This window comes from Macaca thibetana, chromosome 14 (genome assembly GCF_024542745.1).
Source record: "Macaca thibetana thibetana isolate TM-01 chromosome 14, ASM2454274v1, whole genome shotgun sequence".
Classification (NCBI taxonomy): Eukaryota; Metazoa; Chordata; class Mammalia; order Primates; family Cercopithecidae; genus Macaca; species Macaca thibetana.
The window spans coordinates 43601585-43624645 of NC_065591.1; the positions used below are offsets into that span (position 1 = coordinate 43601585).

Below are 23061 nucleotides of genomic sequence, written 5' to 3' on the forward strand. Positions count from 1 at the left end.
TTAAGTACTGACACTGGCACTTCTTAGCTGTGAGATTTCGGGGAAAGAACTAACTAGAGTTTCCTCCTCTATAAAATGATGATTATGTGGATAATGTCAATACTTCTCTCAGAGGATGACTATCATATGCTTAGTACATATACTTGTCATGTATTGTGCTGATATTATATGCACATGAATTTTGTTCTTCTGCATATAATATTGAATATTGAATCTAGTTCATGTGCATATAATATTAGCACAATGCCTGACATAATGTATGTACTAAGCATGTAATAGTGATTAACTCTTTGTAATAAAAATTAACTCTTTGTACAAAGAGTGATTAACTCAAAGTAGTGATTAACTACAAAGAGTGATTAACTCACTCTTTGTAGGAATGACATTCAAAATATTTAAAATCAATATGACACAGGCATATCTCAAGCAGTATGAGTGCTGACCTGAAACATCTGGGGCTCTCTGGTTGCTTGCACAGGCTGAATATCAATCCCTAGTACAAGAAAGGAGAAGGAAATACAACTGGAAAAGGCAGTTGGGAGAGATTTGATGAAGCGTTCATTATGTCCAGGAGAGCACTTCAGAGTACCTCTCTGCACCCTTCATCACAAGTCAAAGTGCAGAAACCTGCACATCAGAAACCAGCCTCCACACACAGTTTCCCATCAGTCTAAACCATGAATTTTACTTAAAACCAGGGACACGAAGGGCAGCTCCTATCTGACAGCAAAAGTCATGTCTAAAATGCATGAAACACACTAACATAAGTTAATCCCCTATTATGTACTTTATTCATTTTTTTACCTTTGAATTTTCAGAATAATTCATCAATATGGGGATTATTCAGCAATTTTCCATATAAGGAAACTGAGGTTCCAATAGGTAAAGCAAATCCACCAAGATCACACAGCTTGAGAATTGGATTTGAAAACAAGGTCTGTCAGACTCCAAAACCCTTGCTTTTTCTGATACACTATGATTGTTAACTTAATCTGTTTGTAAGTTGCAGATTCTGATGTGATACCTTCAGTCTCCGGCTCCAGATAATTTCAAAACTGTGTTATTTGAAGCACTGGGTTTCTGTGGGAATAATTAAAGTTTTGCTACAAAAGGTACAGTGGAAGCACGGCCCTGACATTAGTCAGAAACTTCATCTCTTTCCTGTACTAAGATTTTATATTAGATTTCATTTAAATCAAAAAGTTTCATGGCTTTAAAAAGTGAATGCTTAAAAGTCATTGTTCTATTTCAAACTGTATTCCTTATCTCTGCTTGTATCCAAATACCACTTCAATCTAGATCCTTGGTCATACATTCAGGCTTGTCAACTCCCTATGGCCTGGGTTTCTGGTCAAAGTTAGTGGACTTTTGGGATAGAATTTTTTTTTTTTTTTTTTTTTTTTTTGAGATGGAGTCTCGCTCTGTTGCCCAGGCTAGAGTGCAGTGGCGCCATCTCAGCTCACTGCAACCTCCACCTCCTGGGTTCATGCCATTCTCCTGCCTCAGCCTCCCTAGCTGGGACTACAGGCACCCACCATCACTCCCAGCTAATTTTTTGTATTTTTAGTAGAGACGGGGTTTCACTGTGTTAGCCAGGATGCTCTCCGTCTCCTGACCTCGTGATCTGCCTCCCAAAGTGCTGGGATTACAGGTGTGGGCCACCGCGCCCGGCTCCTTGTGATAGAATTTTAACTTGACCTTGGGTTCTGAAAACTCACCTTGACTTTTCTACCTAGTGTCTGAGTTTGCCACCATCTTGTGTGGATTCTAACAAAATACTCTGACTCTCCTTCTCCCCACCCCAGGACATTATGTGACTTAAGGTATATTTTTCTCAATTTCCATAGTCTTTGGCTTGATCTTTAGCTATTTTACACATTGGCTAAGACCTTGGCTCAGCATTTAGCTTTTCTTGACTTACTGCTATCAAAGATCAGTACACATCTTATGATTTCAAGTCAGATCCAGGGGGCAATATGCCCAATAATTTAAAAGTAGTCCCTTTAGGCTAAGACACCGCCTGCTGAAAATAAGTCACCAGATTTATTTGTCCTCCAGATTTATTTCTTGGTATCAATTATTTGCTTCTGCTAGGCCTCAGTTTAGCACCTTAGACTCCAGTGACTGCTCTACTGAAATGTTTCCATCATTCCTACTGACTGCCAGAAATTGACCTGTCTTTCCTTTGGACCCTTGCCTTTGGGACTGAGCTTGATGAATGCCTACCTCAAAAGTTAATCCTACCACTCTTTCTCCGACACTGTGTGGGAAGCTTTTTCAAAACTCAAGTAGTAAATCCTTGGCTGCTGGCTTGTAAAATTCGTACTTAATTTTCTAGACAGTGTTTTTCTTGACTTTCTACAACAGTTCTTTGCACTCATGTCTATTCCATTCTCTCTTTTTTAGGATGTACCCAAACCATCCATGATATTTTACATTTCCAAACTCCTCATATTCATGCCCTCCTGGCACAAATAGAAGTTACTCTGTTGGTGTGTTTGTGAGTGTCTCCCAATCCAGGTAACACTGCATTCAATTCACTAGTGTGCATGCTGCCTTAACTATTAACAAAATTCAGTAAGGTGCCAGGATTTAAAATTAACATGCAAAAATCAATATTATTCAGAGACACAAATAATAGAGTTAGTAACAACACATAATTTAAAGCACTTAGAAATTGGCTACCAAGAAATATATAAAACCTACAAGAAGAAAAATATCTAAAACTTTTGAAAGACTCAAAACAAGTCATGAACAAATGGAAAAATCACCTGTTCTTGGACATAGTAGCTTAACAATTTAAGGAGATGATTTTGCATGCTTTACTTATAAATGTAATGCAATTCCAATACAATTTTAACAAGCTTTCACCTAGAGCTAGAGAAGTTGATACTAAAGTTCATATGAAAACATAAAAACATCTAAGAGTATATTGCAAACTATGGAAAGAGAAGCACTATAAAGGGGACCAACACTACAAGATTTAAAACATACTATAAAGCATGTGATTAAAACTGTGTGTTCATAGCACATAAAAAGACATACAAGCCAATGGAATCAAATAGATAATTCATAATGAATACAAATAAATGTAGATATTTTGTATATGATAAAGATGCTATTTGAAATTACTGGGCTAAACACAAACTTTTTCATAAATAGTGTTGAGAGAACTGGATAGGCTTCTGGAAACCTATACAATTATGATAATATCTTATGCCACATATAAGAATAAATTCCAAATCCATTAGAGATGTAAATGTAAAAAAAGTACTAGAATAAAACATAAGTGCATTGTTCTATAACTGGTGTGTAGTGAAACAATTTCTAACTTTATTAAACCTCCAAGTGCAATAGAAAATAAATTCAACTACATCTAAAAATTGCATAGCAAAAGTTTCACAAAGTAATACAAAAAACTCACAAATGACAACTGAAAGAAAACGTTTGCAACATGTGTCACAGATAAAGGGTCAATATCCCTACATCCCTACATAATAAATTTATAAAAATTGAGGAAAAGAATCTAATAGAAAAATGGGCGAAAGACAGGAACAGACAATGCATGTAAGTGGAAATATATGGCCCTTAGACATTTTAAGAGATGTTCACCTTCACCCACGAGAAGAGAAATAAAAAATATAATTGAAATGTAATTTCTTACCTATCAAGTTGAAAAAATTTGAAGTTTTAAACTTGGTGAGGCAGTAGGGAAAGAGGCTGTTTCACACATTGCTACTAGAAACATAAAATGATCCAACACTTATGCTTGGGAATTGGGTGGTATTCAGTGAAGATACATATGCATTATACATACATACATATTATTATGCATATACAATTAAAGAAAAAATCACTTCTGTAAATTTTGTCTGAAGATATACTCCCTATGATACAAAATATATATTTGTAACTATAAAAATTATAAACTACCTAATTTCCCAAACATATGGGATTGATGGAATAACCTATGATTTATTCATATAAGACTACTCTGCAACTGTAAAGAAGAATGAGGAAAATCTCTGTAAGCTGATATGGTGAATACATTGAGTAAAAACAAAAAAAATACAGAAGAATACTTATGTAGTAGCTATCTTTCATGTGAGAAAAGAGGGAAAATTACATATAATGTGTATAGTGATAAAAAAAAATTAGAAAAAACTTGAATTAGGTAAACTATGGGAATGAAGTGGAAGGCACAGGGGAGATAGTTGCTTCTCTGAATGTGTCTGCCTTTTTGTATAGATTTGTCTTTTATAACAATGTGAATAGGCATGTTCAGAAACATAATTAAAACTATAAGGATAGGAAAAACCCCCAAATTTAATGTAAACAGGATTAAACTGCATTTTAAATTAAAAATCTAGCCACAGTGAAGGAAAAAAAGAAACTACTTCAAAGCACTTTTTCACACAGCATTTTGACCACATTCCCTCTGCCTAAAGACAAAAGGAATATCAAACAAATCTTGAATTTCACATAGTAGATTTAATTTTTTTAAAGAAAGATATAACATTTTCTGTTTATTATAGAATGGAGCAAATTCATTAATAACATACTAATGTTAGGAGCCAGAGTTTTCACTCTTGGAAAAATGAGATAGGAATATGGAGAGGCAGGAGGCTAGAAAGAACCCTGCAGTATTGGACTAGAATTCAAGATCTCAATATTTATAAACTAGTGGTTTTCAATATTATATGTGTGAACACACACACACTCTTAGATATGAGATAAAGAAAGATAAATAGTAAATAAATGTATCTAGTTCTGTCCACTGGAAAGTCCTAGAAAAAGACACTGAGAAAAGAATATCTCAGTAGCAGTAAGCATACCAAGCTCTTAGATCTGAGGTTCTAAATAGCATTTCCAACTAAAAAGAGCCAATGCTCTCTGGAGAAATAGCTAATTCCAGCATTAGAGGAGGAGAGTACAAAACGAGACAAGTATATCTTGTCATGCCAGAAATTAAGGAGTGCTAAAACGTGGTGGGTACATGTCACAAAAACAGAGAAGCTAGCTTGAAGTCCCAGGCCCCAGTCAAATGTCTTTTGCAAAATTATGATCATAAGAGAAATCGGACATAGTTAACTCCAACTTGCTTCTAACTTCCAAGCTATCCTTGGTCATTCCAGGGTGTAGACAAAGCTGACTTTGGGAGAAATTTAGTTTATAGCTTAACCTTAAATCAAGGATGAAAATAGCCCTTCTCCAAACTAAACCATCATTGTAAAATTAATGAAAGGCTACAAGGTTAGGATTAAGAGATGGGCCTGATTACTGCTAAACTGGGGATATAGTCTCAGGAGTCATATGGCCGGAGGTAGCAAGATTTGTGACTTCCTCAATTACTCCGATAGATAACATCACTGTTATAGAATATAAAACTGGTTTTTTGAGATGTCTTTCATATCAACCCCACCAGAATTCCTGATTCATGACTCATCTGACCCTCTGGCCCCACCAATAGGAGGACTCAGCACATGTGGACAATTTTCCACACCCCAGAGATTTCATCCCCAACCAATAGATAGTCCCCATTCCCTCATGCCCACCAAACTGTCCTTGAAAACCCCTAACCTTTGAGTCTTCAGAATAATTAATTTGAGTAATATCTCTTCCCACACAAGGTGTGACCAGACTTGAGTCAATTAAAATCTTGTTTTACTGCCATCCCATGGTCTTAGTGGATTGATTTTGTCTATGCACTGGGTAGGAAGAACTCAATGGGCAATTCTACCAGTGTCCAAAGCAAGGGTAATCAAAACATCAAAAAGTGAAAACAGTAATAGATTATAATCCATTAAAACAGTAAAAGTGTGTAAGTCCATTGATTTGAAAAATAGATGGAGAAAAAGGAAAGATTCTTTATAGTAGTACTATATGCAGAAAGAATAGAATAGAAAGAATAGAATTATTAATAGATATTGTAATTAATGGGTGAAAGTTTGATCTGGAACATGATGCTTAGAGAGTCTCAAAGTATTTCACCCAATAGTTATATAGTAATTACAAAGGAAAAATAATCTTATAATGAAAAAACTGGGAAGATACTATCTTCTTAAGTAACCAAAGTTAATAAAACCAAACTGGCCAGCACAGTGACTCATGCCTATAATCCCATAATTTGGGACGCTGAGCTAGGCAGATTACTTGAACCCAGGAGTTAGAGATAAGCCTGGGCAACATGGAAAAACCCTGACTCTACAAAAAATACAAAAAAAAAAAAAATTTCCTGGGCTTGGTGGTGTGCACTGTAGTCCCAGCTCTACTTGAGAGGTTCAGGTAGGAGGATCAATTGAGATCAAGAAGTTAAGGTTGCAGTGAGCTGTGATCATGCCACTGCACTCCAGCCTAGGCAACAAAGCAAGTCTCTGTCTCAAGGTAAAAACAAAAAAATCACATAACAAACCAATACTATGCACTTCTGGATATGAGGCTCTAAGATGAACATAGTTCCACTTTGTGGGATTCTTGCCAAAAATTTGTAACCTAAATCTAATCATTAGATAATATCAGATAAACCTACATTGAGAAATATTCTACAAAATAATTGCTGTGAACTTCAAAACTTTCAATGTCCATTTATATTGTACTCTACGGTCTCTAAAAAATTTTCCAGTCTTTTTTACTTTCTGTGCTATAATCTGAATAGTTTATATGATACAGATTCACACTCACTGATCTTTCCTTTTGAAACGTCCAATTTGCTAAAAAGCTCAGTCAAAAAAGTTTTCACTTTATTCAGTTTTTCAGTTCTGGAATTCCATTGTTTAATAGTTTTCACATCTCAGCTGAGATATCTCATCTTTCCTTTCATTATGAGTGTATTTATATATAGATATTTGAATTTATATAATAAATAACACCCTTGTCTGCTAATTCCAACATTGGTGTTATCTCAGTATCTATTTTTGTTGACTGTTTATCACCAGGTAAGAGTCACATTTTCCTGTTTCTTAGCATAGTGAGTTTTTTAAAAGATTTATACTGGATATAATGAGCACTACAAATATCCTATAAAGAGGATATTTTATTTTACTCCTTTAGAATATGTCGAATTTTGCTCTGACAGTCTTAATTTACTGGAAGATTGGCTTTATACTTTTGAGGCCTGATTTTAGTCTTTGTTCGAATCTGTCTAGAATAGCCCTTGTTTTGGTTCTAGTATAGTATTACCACTAAGATTAGACCTTTCTACAGTATGAAATAAATTACGCCTGCTGTGTTAAATTAAGTCTCTCCACTCTGGTTGAGCCTAGCACTGTGCCACTCCCACAATTTCTGTTCAGTTCATACCTTTCCTGTGTGTATTCTCTGATAAGCCATGAATAGTTTTACTCTGTGAATGCACAGCTTATTATTCGGCCAATGCCTCAAAGTCATTGCTCTGCAGATTTCTGGAACTAATGAAACAGGTCAGTGGTCACTGGTCTCATTGTGTAAGGTGTTATCCAAACTCATTGTCTCATGACCAAGAGAATTGAGGAGCATGGACACAAAGGGAGAGGTTGGAATGAATTATAATAAGCAAAAGCAGAAAGCTCTCCACAACAGAGGGGAAGTCCTAGTGGGTTGCCATTTTTACAGTTGAATTCAAAAGCTTTTGTAAGAAACTCCTCTCATCTCTGTAGCTCTTTGAGTAATTTCTCTTCTCTGAAAAGCTGAACAACTCCCCCTTATCTATGTAGTTATGTGTATATCTCTAGGCAAGCACAAAGTGCCACTTCTCTTGTTCATATAACTGTAGGATTGTTTTAGGTAAGCCCCCCTCCTCCCTGTGCAAGTTTCCTCTGAGCCCATTGTGTATATGCCTGAAAAGGGGAGCAAGTTTTTTCCTGGGAACTCACTAATGACACAAAGGATAAAAAGGTATTGCCTAGGTTTTCTTCTAGGATGTTATGGTTTTAGGTCTTATGTTTAAGTCTTTAATCCATCTTGAGTTGATTTTTGTATAAGGTGTAAGGAAGGGAACCAGTTTCAGTTTTCTGCATATGGCTAGCCAGTTTTCCCAATACCATTTATTAAATAGGGAATCTTTTCCCCGTTGCTTGTTTGTGTCAGGTTTGTCAAAGATCAGATGGTTGTAGATGTGTGGTGTTATTTCTGAGGCCTCTATTCTATTCCATTGGTCTATATATCTGCTTTGGTAGCAGTACCATGCTGTTTTGCTTACTGTAGCCTTGTAGTAGAGTTTGATGTCTGGTAGTGTGATGCCTCCAGCTTTATTTCTTTTTGCTTAGGATTGTTTTGCCTATGTGGGCTCTTTTTTGATTCCATATGAAGTTTAAAGTAGATTTTTCTAATTCTGTGAAGAAAGTCAATGGTAGCTTGATAGGGTTATCATTGAATCTATAAATTACTTTGGGCAGTATGGCCATTATCACAATATTGATTCTTCCTATCCATAAGCATGGAATGTTTTTCCATTTGTTTGTGTCCTCTCTTACTTCCTTGAGAAGTGGTTTGTAGTTCTTGAAAAGGTCCTTCAAATTCTTTGTAAGTTGTATTGCTAGGTATTTTATTCCCTTTTGTGAACGGGAGTTTGCAGGGAGCCAAAGGCCTGTGGGATGTGATCAACTCAGCATTCCACTGGAGGCTGTATGGTCAAACAGCAAACTGTTTACCACGAATGCGGGATGTGAGCAAACTCACACTGCCTTGCCACCAAACGGTTTGCTGAGGGACATCAGTCCCTGGTTCCTTGAGGTTATCTACTGAGAAAATTAGCGCCTATTGTTCCAAGGATACAGTCTCACAAGTCTGCTGTGAAACAAAGGGCGAATGGACAATTACCCAGCAATCACCCCCACTTTCTCACTACCTCTTTTGCCTAATAAATACGGAGGGTTATATAAAGCGCAGGGCCCTTGTCCACTAGAGGCAAGATGTCCCCTGACCCCTTCTTCCAAATATACTTTCTTAAGTGTCTTTGTCTTTTATTTCCATGTTTGCCCCACTTTGTTCAGTTCCCCTAGGTCCTTGCAGGTGGAGTTCACTCATGATTTGGCTCTCTGTTTGTCTGTTATTGGTATATAGGAATGCTTGTGATTTTTGCACATTGTTTTTGTATCCTGAGACTTTGCTGAAGTTGCTTATTAGCTTAAGGAGATTTTGGGTTGAGAAGATGGGGTTTTCTAAATACACAATTATGTCATCTGCAAACAGAGACAATTTGACTTCCTCTCTTCCTATTTGAATACCTTTATTTCTTTCTCTTGCCTGATTGCCCTGGCCAGAACTTCCAATACTATGTTGAATAGGAGTAGTGAGAGAGGGCATCCTTGTCTTGTGCCAGTTTTCAAAGGGAATGCTTCCAGTTTTTGCACATTCAGTATGATATTGGCTATGGGTTTGTCACAAATAGCTCTTATTATTTTGAGATACATTCCATTGATACCTAGTTTATTGAGAGTTTTTAAGAGGAAGGCTGTTGAATTTTGTCGAAGGCCTTTTCTGCATCTTTTGAGATAATCATGTGGCTTTTGTCACTGGTTCTGTTTATGTGATGGGTTATGTTTATTGATTTGTGTATGCTGAAACAGCCTTACATCCCAGGGATAAAGCCGACTTGATCGTGGTGGATAAGCTTTTTGATGTGCTGCTGAATTCGGTTTGCCCGTATTTTACTGAGGAGTTTATCATCAATGTTCATTAGGGATGTTGGCCTGAAATTTTTCTTTTTTTGTTGTGTCTCTGCCAGGCTTTGGTATCAGGATGATGTTGGCCTCATAAAATGAGTTAGGGAGGATTCCCTCTTTTTCTATTGATTGGAATAGTTTCAGAAGGAATGGTACCAGTTCCTCTTTGTACCTCTGGTAGAATTCAGCTGTGAATCTGTCTGGTCCTGGACTTTTTTTGGTTGGTAGGCTATTAATTACTGCCACAATTTCAGAACTTGTTATTGGTCTATTCAGGGATTTGACTTCTTTCTGGTTTCCACTTGGGAGGGTGTATGTGTCCAGCAATTTATCACTTTCTTCTAGATTTTTAGTTTATTCGCATAGAAGTGTTAATAGTATTCTCTGATGGTAGTTTGTACTTCTGTGGGATTAGTGGTGGTATCCCCTATACTATTTTTTATTGCATCTGTTTGATTCCTCTCTCTTTTCTTCCTTATTAGTCTGGTGAGCAATCTATTTCGTTGATCTTTTCAAAAAACCAGCTCCTGGATTCATTGATTTTTTTTTCAAGGGTTTTTCGTGTCTCTATATCCTTCAGTTCTGCTCTGATCTTAGTTATTTCTTGTCCTCGGCTAGCTTTTGAATGTGTTTGCTGTTACTTCTCTAGTTCTTTTAATTTTGATGTTAGGGTGTCGATTTTAGATCTTTCCTGCTTTCTCTTGTGGGCATTTAGTGCTATAAATTTCCCTCTACACACTGCTTTAAATGTGTCCCAGAGATTCTTGTATGTCGTGTCTTCATTTTCATTGGTTTCAAAGAACATCCTAATTTCTGCATTAATTTCGTTATTTATCCAATAGTCATTCATGAGCAGGTTGTTCAGTTTCCATGTAGTTGGGCGGTTTTGAGTGAGTTTCTTAATCCTGAGTTCTAATTTGATTTCACTCCGGCCTGAAAGACTGTTATGATTTCCATTCTTTTGCATTTGCTGAGGAGTGTTTTTACTTCCAATTATGTGGTCAATTTTAGAATAAGTGCAAAGAGGTGCTGAGAAGAATGTGTATTCTGTTGATTTGGGGTGGAGAGTTCTGTAGATGTCTATTAGGCTTGCTTGGTCCAGAGCTGAGCCTTATTCAAGTCCTGAACATCCTTATTAATTTTGTGTTCGGTTGATCGGTCTAATATTGACAATGGGGTCTTAAAGTCTCCCAATATTATTGTATGGAAGTCTAAGTCTCTTTGTAGGTCTCTAAGAACTTGCTTCATGAATCTGGGTGCTTCTGTGTTGGGTGCATATACATTTAGGATAGTTAGCTCTTCTTGTTGCATTGATCCCTTTACCATTATGTAATGTCCTTCTTTGTCTCTTTGATCTTGTCTATTTAAAGTCTGTTTTATCATAGTCATGAGCAAAGACTTCACATCTAAAACAACAAAAAAAATGGCAACAAAAGCCAAAATTGACAAATGGGATCTAATTAAATTAAGGAGCTTCTGCAAAGCAAAAGAAACTACCATCAGAGTGAACAGGCAACCTACAGAGTAGGAGTAAATTTTTGCAATCTATCTATCTGACAAAGTGCTAATATTCATAATCTACAAAAAATTTAAACAAATTTACAAGAAAAAAACAACCCCATAAAAAAGCGGGCAAAGGATATGAACAGACACTTCTCAAAAGAAGACATTTGTGAACAGACACTTCTCAAAAGAAGACATTTATGTAGCCAACAGACATATGAAAAAATGCTCATCATCACTGGTCATTAGAGAAATGCAAATCAAAACCACAATGAGATACCATCTCATGCCAGTTATAATGGCAATCATTAAAAAGTCAGGAAACAACAGATACTGGAGAGGATATGGAGAAATAGGAATCCTTTTGCACTGTTGGTAGCAGTGTAAATTAGTTCAACCATTGTGGAAGACAGTGTGGCGATTCCTCAAGGATCTAGAACGAGAAATACTATTTGACCCAACAATCCCATTACTGGATGTATACCCAAGTGATTATAAATCATTCTACTATAAAGACACATGCACACGTGTGTTTATTTCAGCACTATTCACAATAGCAAAGACTTGGAACCAACCCAAATGTCTATCAATGATAGACTGGATAAAGAAAATGTGGCACATATACACAATGGAGTACTATGCAGCCATAAAAAGGATGAGTTCATGTCCTTTGCAGGGACATGGATGAAGCTGGAAACCATCATTCTCAGCAAACTAACACAAGAAGAGGAAACCAAACACTGCATGGTCTCACTCATAAGAGGGAGCTGAACAATGGGAACGCATGGACACAGGGAGGGCAACATCATACAATGGGGCCTGTCAAGGGGTGGGAGGCTAGGGAAGGATAGCATTAGGAGAAATACCTAATGTAGGTAACAGGTTGATGGGGGCAGCAAACCACCATGGCAGGTGTATACCTATGTAACAAAACTGCACGTTCTGCACATGTACCCCAAAACTTAAAGTATAATAATAATCATAAGAAATAATTAAAAGGCTTATATGATGGACCTTGCCTGCTTTGCCTGCTTATCTGTGCAGGTTAGTCAGAGTATTCCCCAGGCTGCTCTATTTTTGCCTGTAGCTGTGATTTTTCAGACAGGCTGCTTCTCCAAGGACTATCTTAATTGTCTACCCAACTGATTTTTCTTTTTCTTCACCCTCTTTACCTTTTTATTCTCACTATTCTTTTCCATACTACCCAATCTTTCAAATTCTGGCTTCATGACTACATAGAATCCTGTTTCATAGTCAAGTGAGATTAACATGTTCTCTGTTTGGACTCCACTCTCCTCTTCAGTAATTTGGAAGGTAGATCTAATGTTTCTTTATCTCAATCATCCTGAGCTCTTTTCCAATATCTTAAAACTGTTAATTCCTGTAGTTTTCTTTTCTTTTTCTCTTTTTTTCCTTTTGTTTCTCCCATTAGTTTAGGACAATGTTTTAGGAAACTCAGCTAATTTTCTGTATCCTTCTTAACTAGAGTTTATTATGGCCCTGGATAGGGCTTTATACCCATTGAAAAATTTTACATACCTATTTTACATTTTAAATGTCAGTAATTTCACAAATTCAGATCTAAAGTTATATGCTAGTTTGGATTCCGGAAAATCAAGATGGTGACAAGATGTCTGAGGGTGCTATTGTCTGTAAATATAATAAATAATGTGATTCTATGCAACATCACCTATGCTCCTTGTTATTGGTTGAATCATATACTCCCAACATATATTAAAGTTCTAGTCTCCAGTATTCATGAATGTGAGCTTATTAGTTGTAATTAAAATATAGGTTAAGCTCGGGTCACAATAGAGTAGGTTTTTAATTCTGTGTGACTACTTTCCTCATAAGAAAAACAGAGGAGATACAGAGACAGACACAGAGAGAAAGGACACCATGTGATGAAAGAGGCAGGAGCTGGAGTGATGTATCTACAAACAAACGAGTGCTAATGTTTGCCTCAATACCAGAAACTAAGAGAAAGGCATAGAACAAATTTTCCTCTAGAGCCTTCAGATAGAGTATGACATTACCACCACCTTGATTTTGGAATTTTTACCTCCAGAACTGTGAGAGAAAAAAATCTCTGTTGTTTTAAGCCTATATTTGGTGCAATAGTAATTGTGGTTTTTGACATTACTTTTAATGGCACATATATCATATATATATAAATATATCTATATACTCTATATTGATATGTAGTATATATATTAGATATACTATATGTTAATATATATACACTATATATAAAATACATGTATATGCATGTAAACAAAATTCTGTATGGAATATACATTAAAATTCCTCCCTCTCATTGAACATTGGTAAGGTACGCTATCTGTGATCTATGTTAAACTTGATCAAAAACAATTTTGAAAAAATCTTGATAAAGTTTCCTATATAATATGGTTTGGCTGTGTCCCCACCCAAATCTCAACTTGAATTTTATCTCCCAGAATTCCCATGTGTTCTGGGAGGGACTCAGTGGGAGGTAATTGAATCATAGGGGCCTGTCATTCCCCTGCTATTCTCGTGATACTGAATAAGTCTCACAAGATATGATGAGTTTATCAGGGGTTTCTGCTTTAGCTTTCTTCTTATTTTCTCTTGCTGCTGCCATTTAAGAAGTGCCTTTCACCTCCTGTGGTGATTCTGAGGCATCTCCAGTCATGTAAAACTGGAAGTCCAATTATATCTTTTTGTTCCTAGTTTTGGGTATGTATTTATCAGCAGCATGAGAACAAACTAATAAACTATAATTTCTCTTGACTTCAGATGTATAAAAACAATTTTCAAATTTCAGTGAATGAACATTGACTTGTTATTGTTACCCCAGGATTCTCAAGAGTTCGTAAATTCCAGGTCCTATATAATTGCACTTTCAGTGCAATTATTTGTTACAAGTTGCCTCTCTGAACTTGTAAGATGTCCCATAAATGTTATTTGAACAGAAATGAGCTTGCATGACCTGAAGGATTTTAGTGCAGTTTAAGAACTCTCATGTAGCTCTAAAACCATTGCCAAGGTACTGACCAGGAAATCTAGCTTACCAAGTCTTCAACAAAAGTGTTCTGGCAATCCAAATGTGTCTATAAAATGTTATGCTTTTAAACAAAATAGTCCCTTCTTGATTACTCCATAAAGTACTTATTAAGAACTAATGTAATCATTAAGAAAATACTGAATTTCCTTTGAATAAGGCTATTTTTGTAATGCAGATTTGGCAAAATTCAACCCCAGCTTGTGTATGTAATGTGTGCAATTTGGGCAATCAGCAGAACAGATACTTCCCAAAAGTGGAGAATAGTATTGCTTATTGCAATTCTAATAGCAATTCTGTAGAACTTTGCCAAGGAAAACTTATTCCAATCATCCTGAATCTTGCTCTTTTATGTTTAAACCAAGAATAGTGTTTGATGTAACTATGACTGACAAGATAAAATACATACTTGATGCAGCCTTCTTAAGTGTTGTTAAGGTCAATTCAGAAGGTAGAGGAATCAGGCATCTGGATTTTGCCTTACTTCCTTCCTTTCTTCCCACCTGTATGCGTTACTTTCTATTCTTTGTAATATAGAACCCTGAAGTAATCATAAAAGTTTTTATAAACGGTTAACCTATTTGCTTGCTAAAGAAAGCAGAGGATATTAGTTGCTTGTTTATTTTTTCTGATGCTTATGGATTTTTGAATAAAAAAGAATAAAGTACAAAGTAACATTATGAAATTTAATGCTGAGTCTAGTCTCATCCCAATGTTAACTCATGAAGTATTGAATAAAAATAATTGTGGGGTAGTGATTCATCCTATTAAATTTATTACTGGTTTACTGTTTTATATTTGTGTATCAGTCAGGGTTCAAACAAACACATGGAACCAGTGGGAGGGGGTATATATTAAAAGATAAAGTATTGATTTACAAGTTTGTGGAGACTGTCAAGGCAAGTCTGAAATCTGTAGGGCAGGCTGGAATGCTCTGGGATGGACTGAAGTTGCTATCCACAGGTGGAATTTATTCTTGCTCAGGCAAACCTCAACTTGGTCTCAAGGCCTTTCTTCTGATTAATTCAGGCCCATTCAGATTATCTAGGATAATCTTTTCTTAGAGGCAACTGGTTATGAACATTAATTGCATTTACAATAAAACCTCGACAGCAACACCTAGGCTAATGTATTAGTCTGTTCATACACTGCTTATAAAGACAGACTCAAGACTGGGCAATTTACAAAAAGAAAAAAATAAGTTTAGTATGGACTTACAGTTCCACATGGCTGGGGAAGCCTCACAATCATGGTGGAAGGCAAGGAGGAGCAAGTCACATGTTACATGGATGGCAGCAGGCAAACAAAAAGAGATTGTGCAGGGAAACTCCCCTGTATAATGCCATCAGATCTCATGAGATCCACCCACCATGAGAACACCGTGGGAAAGACCTGTTCCCATGATCCAGTTACCTCCCACCAGGTCGCTCCCAACCTCCCACCAGGTCGCTCCCATAACACATGAGAATTCAAGATGAGAACTGGGTGGTGACACAGCCAAACCATATCAACTAGTATTTGACTAAATAACTGGGTAGAGTTGCCTAGCCAAATTGACACACACAATTAACTATCACAATTTATGTTACAACATTATTTATTTTCCACACTACTTTACTAATAATGAATAGTTACATACTTAGTGAAATAAAAGTTGAAAATTTTCAACTCAAAATAATTTTCTGAAATTTTTCTTCTCTATGAAAGCCAAAAGTCTAGAAGACTGCTGAAGCATAATATTCTTCTCCTAAATTCCCATTTCACAGATAGAAAGATACTGAGGCCCAGACATAAACTTTATTAATAAATTTTGAGGAATATGTATTCATTAGTTTTGTTGAGTTAAATTTTCTAGTAAAAGGCTTACCTCGTTGTCCTTTAGGTTAAATGAGACCGTATCAGTTTCCTATTGCTGTGCAGCAAATTATGACAAAGTTTATATACCTCACAGTTTCTATGGATCAGGTGTCAGGGCAGAGATCCTCTGTTCAGAGTCTCATCAGGCTGAAATCAAGGTGTCAACAGAGGCTGTGATATCACCTGGATTGCAGGATTGTTTCATATATTCATTTGTTTGTGGTGGAACTTAATTTCTTGTGTTTGTAGAACTGAAGTCTTTGGCTTCTAGGATTGCTCACCATTCAATGACAATGTGACTTTCTCCACCACAAAGCAGATTGCTTCTTTCAAGGCCAGCAAGAGAGACAGTCTTTGATGGTTTCAATCACGCTGACTGCTTCTTTCTCTGACCTCTAAATCATCCTTTAAAGAACTCACCTGATTAGGTCGTGCCCACTCAGCTAATCCCTATTTTCATTAGTTTTAAGTTAACAGAATGGGAATCTTAAAAGGTATCCATCAAATCCCTTCCAATTTGCCACATAATGTAGCCTAATCTTGGGAGTAATATCCCTTCATATTCACAGGTTCTGCCTATAATCAAGGGTTAGGGGATTATTCATTGCATGTATACAAGGGTGCAGGAATCATGGGAGTCATGTTAGAATTCTTCCTACTACACAGAGTCAATTATTTTTTCAATATCATCTTATTTCTGCTTTAACTGGGACAAGATGAAAGAAAGGGGAGAAAATTTAATCCATTTCATGTAACAGTGCCTTTGGGATGACACTGAACTGACTAAAATTGGGTTTATAAAAGTAATAATCATTGAGCATTATTATGTAATAGATTTTATTTGACTAAATCAGTGTGTAATATAATCTAGATAGAATTAAACTGGAAAAAAAAGTACAGAGATATTTACAAGCTGTAGAGATAATCATAAGAAAATGGGATAGAGATCATGGGTTGACATTTTTGCATTGTCTCAAGCTATGAAATTGGGCAGATGGATTTGCTAAATGATAAAGTCTCCCCTCATTTGACTGCTATTCAAACATACAATTCCTCATCATGTAATTTTGATAAGAAGTACAGTGAGTCAGAATCATAATAAGCGTAGAAAAATACTTAATTAGAATATGAGTGAGCTCTGCACTCCTCTCAGAGTTCAAAGGTCAGCAGTCCATGGCTCTTTCATATCTGCCTTGGCTTTCACTCTTCTCCTCAGAAGTGGATTTCCTATGACATGAAAGAAACTGAAACATTAGGCCTCTCACTTGCCCATTCCAAGGCCCTAGTGGCTTTTATGATATAAGGCAGAGTATATGTTTTCATAGACTATTCAAAATAAAATATTTTAATGTAACAGGTTAACACTGCTGTCTCTTTCCATTTTAACTTTCCCTTTACTATCCTTTCCCTGGAGGTAGGTGGCATTGGAACAGCTATGAGCAATTTTGGGATACAGTGAAGTAGAAGTTGACTTAGGGATCCATTTACTTGAGTTTCAGGGTGATGTATTATGTGGTTCACAGTCAGTTCCTGGCATAGTTATCACTAGGTTTAGTTATTATAAATCCACCCAGTGTAGCAACAGTTTCCAGGTATATTTTTGCCACCTCCTCTGCTAACTCACTAGGAATATGACATAAAGATATTAAGAAAATCGTGTTAATGAAGGTCAACAACTACAAGAATATTTAAAACCCAGCATAGTAAGAGAAAACTTGACATGTTTTAAAATAAGTCATCTCATGTGTAAAAAGAAAACCTGATTGATCATTTCAAAAGCAAAATTTCCAAAGATTTACTTTATGAAAAGTCATGAAACAAAAACAAATGTAAACTACTATCAGAGAATTTTTTTTGTTAACAATACTTAAAGAAAGCCTAAACTATCTTTGTAGTCTCTCTGTAGATAATAATATTATAAATCTGTTATATCAAGATTCATTCAATGAGTATAGAGTCAAATAATAAATGAAAAAAAGTATTATAGAGGTATGTGAAGCAGCTAAATAACATAAAATACTCTTTTTTTATGTTTCTATGATCTTTGTGTTGTCTGATTTCTTAATAATGTTTATTTTCTTATTTTAAATAAATTTATACTTTTATTTTTAATTTTGTATTATTTTTCTTAAACAGAACCATCTAGATTCTTATAAGCCTAGAGCTGGATTTACCCCCAAGCTCTTCCACTTTATTATCTCAAAGACTACCTTTTGTGGTAGGTTATAACCACTCTCTAATATTGTGTGCTATTTTATGTTGAGTATTTATTTATTATTTATTTTTATTTATTTATTTACTTATTTTGAGGTGGAATCTCACTCTGTTGCCAGGCTGGAGTGCAGTGGCATGATGTTGGCTCACTGCAACTTCCTCCTCCTGGGTTCAAGCGATTCTCCTCCCTCAGCCTCCCAAGTAGCTGGGATTACAGGTGCATGCCACCATGCCCAGCTAACTTTTTAAATTTTTAATAGAGACAGGGTTTCACCATGTTGGCCAGGATAGGGGGGTCTCGATTTCATGACCTCGTGATCCGTCCGCCTCGGCTTCCCAAATTGCTGGGATTACAGGTATGAGCCACTGCTCCCAGCCCAGTATTTATTTTATATTGACATGGAAAGTTAGTTTTCATATACAATTAACACTAACCAGCTCTCTAAACTTTGCTGTGGCTTAACTTCTTTGAGTTTCAGTTTCCCTGTTTGTAAAATTGGCATCCAATTGAATGTTTCACATAGCGGTCCCCAAATAAATGTAACTTTCATTGTTTTGTGTCACTATTGCTATTATCGCTATTATTCTTACATGTAGTGGCATTCTAAATAAAGGCTTTTACCTATAATTGAAGTAGTTTAGCAAAATACATTCGTTCAAAACATGGGCTAGCAAACAAAGGCAAAATTAAAGAAGCATTTTCTGAATGAGTCATACTTGCAGATAAAGGAAAATGATAACAATGATATGACTCTAAACAAAGATTACAGTAGAGCCTATCCAGTATTTTTTCCTGAAGTGGCTAACCTATTAGGTAGTACTATATACATGCTGAGTTTTGGCATGTGATTCCATTTATCTCATTAATACTGTTAAAACACTTGTACTGTTAGACAAATACAGAAATTGCCTTGGTGAACCTTTTACCTAATTCTGCAGCGGGATAGGTCGAGGTGGTAATTGAAGAATGAGATACGGACATACGGGGATTGTTCCATAATTCAAAAGGAATATAGACATTCAACCTGTGTCTTGACAGGGAGAAAGGGCTGTAAACAGCTATAAAATGCACCTATAAAGGGAAATCATTTGAAATAAAAGTCTATAGCTGAAAACACAATCATATTAATAATCAACATCTGTGTGGCGATTTGTACTTTCTAAGTTGTTTTCACCTATGTGATGTCATTTTTCTGGAAGCATAAAATAGAGATGTGTACAGAGCCTCTGTGATATATTTGGTATATTTTTACTATCCTACAACTAGAGAACTCATTATTTCTATCACTAATTTATTGTGTCATTTCCACTACCACAGATACTCGTCAGTTGTGTCATATAAGAAATGAGGAAAGAAAGAGAAAGGGGGGAATCAAGTAGAAAGGAGAAAAGTAGGTTGTCGGTAGGGTTAAACAGGAAACTGGCATTTTAGAACATGCTGCTTGCTGCACAGTATCTCTTAATGGCCTTTCTCACTGAGGATGTGAGCTGGGCTTGGTGGAAGCACTATCTCAAGGAGTCCGCCAGGGTTAGGAGGGTTGCACTACTAAATTGAAACAATATAAGTGTTTAGAAGAGGTGACCCAAAGCAATATATTTGCTTTATAGAAAAGAAGAAGGACTGTGGAGAGGAGTCAAGGTCTGCAGTCAGAGCTGGAAAAACAGCAAAGAATATAAAGTCCAAAGAGCAAGGCAAGAGAGAAATGAGACACTGAATATTAAGGTCATATCAAGAAAGTCAGTAACAGGTTGGAATCACATGTGAAGAAGACTGATGGGAAAAGTGCAGATATAAGGCTTGTGAGGTGAGTATGTGCTTGCCCTGGCCTTTTATACTATGTTCAGGAAATGCATGTAGTAGATATAAAAGTGACTTAAAGAAACATTGTGCTTCAGGTAACAACTAAGTATTTCTTTAGATCAACAGATTTCTATTATTCTTAGTAGCATAACTGCCTTTAAAATAATTCTTGTGCAGAATTTTGATATATACATGGATAAAAAAAGAATTTATCTTATTTAGGTGCAGGTAGAATCCAAGGTTAATTCACCAGTCAGCCAGCTGGGCCCTCAGCCCTTCGGGATCCTCTCAGTAGCTTTCCTGAATATTTGAGCCTGTAGGGTTTGAAAACTACTCTTCTAAATCTTTGAAGACATGTCCTTATATCAAGTCACATAATCAGAAACTTATATATTTAGACTTTATTAAATTGGCTGTCTATCACTTATTAATAACTTATTCATTTATTGTTTTTAAAAATGTATTTACCTTTATATATTTATGGGGTACAAGTGCATGCATATATTGCACAGTGGTGAAGTCTGGGTTCTTAATGTACCCACTGAATAATAGTTCAATATGCCCTGATTTTTAATCAAAAATCAGCACAAGAAACAACTATGAAAAACATTTTCATTTTTTAACATTCAGTAGAATTGCCATTAAAAACCTTGTTCATTTCTTGCTTATTTTCTCTGAAATGATTTCATGTGATAAATTTATCTTAGAAAATTGGTCTCAGGGCCTGGCTATTATTATTTTTCCCATCTGTGATAAAAGGTAAGATTTGATGGATTCTAAGCATCTCCTCAGTTATTATATCATTCTAAACAACTTGGTTAATTAACATTTCTTTTAAACACAACATTTATTCAGGAAGTTACTTTGGAGAAATCTTTCTGTTTTCCAGGCTCAGTATGCCATCTGTGAAAACAGAGAGGTGTTTGGTTCATCCTACCATTTCTCCATCCCTCCCTCTCCAGTCTTAAGGGTCTCTTTCTGTTCCCAGACATACCAATCTTATTTCTGTATTAAACCTGTCTCCACTTGCTTTTATCTCTGGCAGAGCCTCACTAGTTGGCACCTCCCCATTTTTCACATTTTGTTTCAAGTATCGTCTTCTTAGAGGAAATTTCCCTGCTGTCTCCATTTAAAGTTGCTTCTTTCCATCTTCTCCACTTTATATCACTTCATGACTTGCCACACAGTAGACATTTAATAAATATTTGTTTAATAAATAAAAACATTTAAAAATTAAAAAATGAAGACTCAATTCCTAACACCAAGAGCTCACTAATTGGTTAGAGACAAAGCTACACACAATAATAATATTTTAAGTACTTTAATGAAGATGTGTGCTACACATAAACAAAATAAGACATGTCTATGCTAGGGAATTCTAGGCAAAGGCAATCACATTTGAGCTGTATTTTGATGAATGGATAGAAGAACATCAAACAAGGAAATAAGAGAAGAATATGCCAGTAAAAGGGAAAATGTGTCCCAAAATACTGCGTTGGGAAAGATCATAGGGAACAAGTTCAGAAGGTAAAGTAGCTTCAGGATTATGAAAGCAATGCTAAAATATGTGGACTTTATTCTGTAACTGCTGAGGATTTTTGAAGAATTTTAACTGAAAAAGCAACATGAGTTAGATCTTTTGGTAAAATAGATATCACTTGTGTAACAGCGAAGAAAACAAAATAATGGGTTTCGCTGTTTCTTCTGAAGAAGAAGAAGTAGAATTTCAATCATGGGGGGAAATGTTCCCTTGAAGCAGGGCACAGAGCCATTTGCATTAGTGTGTGTGCACGTGTGTGTGTGTGTGTGAAACGTACACACAATGAGCTTAAAAACATGAGGCAAATAACAAATCCAGATGATATAATAATTACTAGTAAAAAAGGGGGCAAGGAAAATAATGTCTAATAAAAAAATTTCTGACTTAACAGTAAGTAGGAGCCATTTTTTTCTAGGTTTACCTAGCCCAGCACCTACGCCCAGTTGGTCAAACATTTTCTTCCAGATTCACTTGAATGTCAAGTTCTAGGCATAAGCTTAGGGTTTCTCATAGAAACACAAATAAGTCGTGATATGTACACTCATTAATGAATTCTATGCATTTTCCTTAGTCTTATGTGGTAATTATACTATTTCTAATGGAGAGAATGATCACTTTTCCCTGTCACTACCCAAGAGCATCTCTAGCCTTCTAATTACCCCTCAGTGTTTACTCAATGGATAATCATTATCAGATTAACTTTCAGTGATGGAATGTGTAATTAAAAATGTAGATCAATAAAATGCTATTATGGTTGGATACATTAACACTTAAAAATAATAGCAATTGAATAAAAAGATTTGTTTAAATTTAACAAACACAACTGTTAGAATTTTCTCCTAGAAAAGATGAGTTGAAATGTCTGATAAATCTATGATTTAAAAAACTCACACAATAATTACTTTTGTATGAAAGAAACTGTGTATAAAATAGGTCACAAAGTGTAACTAACTTCCCCAGAATTCGTGGTGGCTTTTCATTGCAACCCATGGCCTGAAAATAGGTTAGGCCTCTTCTAAGGCTGTTTCTTGAAGGGTTTTTGTTTCTTCTTTCCTTGCAATGTGGATTCTCTCAGGTCAAGACCAGAAATTTACTGAAGTAGCTACTCCTGGACTCCCTGTTTCTGTTCTTGGCCCTCTTGTCTTTTATTTGCTGCACAGACACCAGAGTGATATGTTTGAAAACAAATTAGCTCATGTTACTGCTTTTGCTTAAACATTCTTAGTTAACCTCCCATTGTATTCAGAATAACATCCAATGTCCATAAAATAGCCAATTCCAATATTCGGGTATTTTTCAATTACAAGTGGATATTGTGTTTGTCAAAGGATTTTTTTTTAGCATCTATGAAGATAATCATGTATTGCTTTTTGCTTAGGTCTATTAATATGTTATATCATATTATTAAATTTCCTAATAGTGAACAAATACTGCATTCTTCTCATAAATCTCACTGGATCAT

At 35.8% G+C, this 23061-nt stretch overlaps 1 long non-coding RNA gene across 1 annotated transcript in view; it reads left to right on the forward strand.

Moving 5' to 3' along the window:
- LOC126934726 (uncharacterized) overlaps positions 1 to 20125 on the forward strand; it is a 34444-nt gene extending 14319 nt beyond the window's left edge. The window contains exon 4 of the long non-coding RNA XR_007719096.1: positions 19867 to 20125. This is a non-coding gene — a long non-coding RNA (uncharacterized LOC126934726). The remainder of the gene's footprint in view (positions 1 to 19866) is intronic.
- The last annotated feature ends 2936 nt before the right edge of the window (positions 20126 to 23061 follow it).